The sequence below is a fragment of the Suncus etruscus genome, chromosome 2, assembly GCF_024139225.1.
Source record: "Suncus etruscus isolate mSunEtr1 chromosome 2, mSunEtr1.pri.cur, whole genome shotgun sequence".
NCBI classification, from domain to species: domain Eukaryota; kingdom Metazoa; phylum Chordata; class Mammalia; order Eulipotyphla; family Soricidae; genus Suncus; species Suncus etruscus.
This window is the reverse complement of record NC_064849.1, coordinates 139,672,346-139,676,380: the sequence shown is the minus strand read 5'-3', so window position 1 is coordinate 139,676,380 and position 4,035 is coordinate 139,672,346. Positions and strand designations below refer to the sequence as shown.

General features: G+C 40.2%; 1 non-coding gene across 1 annotated transcript; it reads left to right on the top strand.

Moving 5' to 3' along the window:
• The first annotated feature begins 934 nt into the window (after positions 1-934).
• On the top strand, positions 935-1,067 carry LOC126002705 (small nucleolar RNA SNORA51). Its single transcript, XR_007493376.1, has one exon. It is a non-coding gene; the product is annotated as a small nucleolar RNA SNORA51 (small nucleolar RNA).
• The last annotated feature ends 2,968 nt before the right edge of the window (positions 1,068-4,035 follow it).

Here is a 4,035-nt window from a genome sequence, read left to right as displayed (position 1 = left end):
CAGTTTGGATTTTTGTCATTTCTGCCTTCATATTTTCTTGGTTCTTATTAGTGTTCTGTTCAACTCGATCCATGGTTTCTTGGAGTCTGTTGTGCACCTTCCATATTGCTAGTCTAAAGTCCTTATCTGAGAGGTTGATTAGTTATTCAGTCATTATCTGGTCCTCAGAATTGTCATCTTCATTCTCTATGTCTGATGCTGGCCTGCTTTGTTTCCCCATTGTCACACTTGTATTGTGGGTTTTTCTACGTGTTGTGGTGGTATTCATTGTCTATATGATGTAGGCAGCACACTCCTCTGGCTCCTCCCTTTCTGGATGGGCTGACTTGCCTCTAAGGGAGGGGAGTCCTCCGTGGATGAAGCCTCACACTGGGTCAAATCTTAGGCCAGAGCATGCAACAGAGAAGACAGTCCAGAGAGAAATGTTTGCTTCTGTGATATAGCGCCGTTCTTAGTGTGATTTTTCCTTCTTGTTGCAATGGAGTTCTTTCCTTAGAATGAGTGCACGGCCGCGTAGCGAAGCGGAGCGGCCGTGCTCCTCTGAGCCTCTTTTTGCCCCACTCGCAAGAGTTTCACGCAAGAGGACAGTAGACAGACATAGACAGGTCACACTCACAGTCTTTCACAGCTGAGCCCCACTGGGCCGGTGTACTTTCGCGGATTTTCCCCGCCTGGTGTCACACACAGGGAGCCAGCTTTTGCAAAGGTTAGCCGGTTTTTATGCTCTGAAGTCCCTCCCTGAAAATGGCGTCTGGGCGAGCGAGGTTTCTGGAGGCTCTTTTTGCCCCACTCGCAAGAGTTTCACGCAAGAGGACAGTAGACAGACATAGACAGGTCACACTCACAGTCTTTCACAGCTGAGCCCCACTGGGCCGGTGTACTTTCGCGGATTTTCCCCGCCTGGTGTCACACACAGGGAGCCAGCTTTTGCAAAGGTTAGCCGGTTTTTATGCCAGGCTATGTTCTTTATACTGACTGTATAGAAAGAGGAGGTACAGTAAATGCTCCCCATATACACCTCAAACCAGGCCCTTTGCCTGGTCTATATTGTGAATGGGGGGAAAAAAAAAAAAGAATGGCTACTGGAAACTACTTTTATATAGTGAGCAAAGGAATTATCCTTAATATGTAATTAACAGATGTTCCCTAGTCAACATAAATTTTCTGCTTTCATAGTAAAGGGAGTCTTTATTATGGATCAACTATTCCTTAGGATATCTAAGACCACCAGATGCTTAAAGGTTCTGTCTTGAAATATTCTCCAGATTCTTAAAACATGGTGATTGTAGTAATGCTATTTCTTATAAATTAAAAAAAAGTCATTGGTATTAAGACCATTCCACAATGTTTGATATACATTAATGTCATTTTATATATGTTAAATGATTATTTATTTTTATCTTATACTTTGAATTTAAGCAGTTTAATTACACTAACATTTGCTTTGCAATCCAAATCAATCTGTGACTTTCAATGTAAATTACCAGATGATTCTTGAGGCAAGTGAAAAGAAAGATTGCTTCTACTAAGCTGTTATTTATTTTAACCCCTTCTTCTGACAACAGGCAAACCCAAATTGCCATAAACAATAGTGGTGATGTTTGGGGGAGGGTTGGGGACTGGGGACTGGGGGGGGTTGCCTGTTGGAATGTGAGTAGCTATTTCCAATAAAATTAAAGAATTACAAATGCTAAGGTGAACATGCTTGATGCTAAAATCACAGAACTGATCTAGATGAAATTTAATATACAGAAATAAAACCCACAACAACAACCTTAGGGAGGATATCAATGAGATATTTCTTGGTGTAGAAGTAAATAAGGAACTTCCCACATACTGCAGATTCAACAAATGGTTCAAAACTCTGCATCACACTTCCCTTTCCCCACACCAAGCCATTCATTATCTTAAGCTTGATAAGAATGATTTGTTTTTGATTCCAGGGAACTACCCTGGGGTCTAACTGGAAATAGTGGATTGTTTGTTTATTTTTTCAGTTAAAAAGTCTATGGAGCTTCAGAATTCATGTATTTAGAACTAGGTTTTACTCTGAAGCCATAGTGTAAGTGACTACTCCCAATAATTTTGCTTTATCACTAACTCTGTAATTCTTTAAATGAATTAGCCCCTTTTTCTTTTCAGTCACTAATGGCTTAATTCTTCAATATTGGCATTAAACCACTCAGACTACTTCATAGTAGAGTAGGCTACTTCATAGTAGTGGCTTGTTATGTGGCTGTGAGTAAGTCTCTGCTATCCCAGCTATCACCAATGAGGTTCTCTCTCTCTGAAATGTGGCTGAGAGCCCAGAGAATGAATTTAGTTGCTGCCTGGTAGAGAGGAGAAAGACTGGCACTTGGCACGGGCCTTGCCTCTTGCAGCTGCTAGTGCTAAATTATTACTAATGTGCTCCAGCCCTACAAAACAGGCTAGACTAATGCACCAGCTGAGACTGCTCTTACCATAGGGCTTGGACTTCAGAGCTGGAACAATAGGGGCAAACTTAGTGAGGGTCCAGGGCAGAGCAGTGCACACATCTGTCCTGCACAGATGCTGAATTGCAGTGGATGTGTTGTTGGCTTCTCATGTGTAATAGCCACATATGAACTCCTGCCATGTTCCCATTGTGACTGTTTATAGAAATTTCGTAGGCTCCATAGGTTTATGAGTTGATCAAACAGAAATCTTGAAGCAAAGAACAGCATTCAGACTGCTGCTGCTGCTGAATTAGACTGTCTTGGAAGAAGGACTAGAGGGTAGAAAATTCTATTTAAAGAGAAGAAAGAGGGACTGGAGTAGTGGTGCAATCGGTAAGGCATCTATCTGCCTTGCTCACGCTAGCCTAGAATGAACTACAGTTCTATCCCGCTTGCTCTCATATGGTACCCAAAGCCAGGAGCGATTTCTGAGCGCATAGCCAGGGGTAACCCCTGAGGGTCACCAGGTGTGACCCAAAAACCCAAGAGAGAGAGAGAGAGAGAGAGAGAGAGAGACAGAGAGAGAGACAGAGACAGAGAGAGAGACAGAGACAGAGACAGAGAGACAGAGACAGAGAGAGAGAGAATAAACAGGTTAAGTGGACTTGTACTTCATCAAAATATAGGGCTTTTGTTTGTGGCTTTGTTTCCTCAACCAGCTTCCTGTATGTGTAGATACAAACATTGTTAATGTTTGTATTTTCTTTTTTTTTTTTTTTTTTTTTTTGTGGTTTTTGGGTCACACCTGGCAGTGCTCAGGGGTTTTTCCTGGCTCCGTGCTCAGAAATTGCTCCTGGCAGGCACGGGGACCATATGGGATGCCGGGATTCGAACCGATGACCTCCTGCATGAAAGGTAAACGCCTTACCTCGATGCTATCTCTCCGGCCCCAATGTTTGTATTTTCTATAATGTTTGGAAGAATATCCTACTATGGCAGAGAAAAATAGCATTGTCTAAATAATCACAAATCGTATTATAAATTAGATTCTATAGATTCCCCACATCTTGCTACTCAATTCCTCCTATCAATTTGAGACAAATTACAAATCTTCTATTTACCAAAAATGGGGGTGCTTTATCCTTTGTAAAACTCACTCAGGAGAGGATAAAAATAATTATTTCAATTGGTTTAGTTGGCTTATAATGGCAAACTAGTAAAAATTAGAAATCTTATCATTAAATAAAATTTTTAATTAAACAGAAATATTGTTTATGACTTTTGTCTCTTTTTCGTTACAAGGTATTTAAAATATAACTAAAACATTGTTCAAGATTAAACATATATTGCATTTTCCGCTAAATTAACTAAAATTGTCCTCCATATTTCCAAGAGGAAATCGACATTTAGCTAAAACACTTTTTTTTTTTTAAATTGTGCTTGAGCGGTAGCTTTTAACAGTCCAAACAACAGATAGGATAATATTTTTTTGTTGACTAGTTGTTTGGCTATAAAGATATTGTCTTGGAAAATACCCATTCCTTTTTTAAAGGTCCAGAATGAAATATTTGAAAAACTTTATCTCTACCTCAAAGGCAATCTATAAAAGAGTTAATAT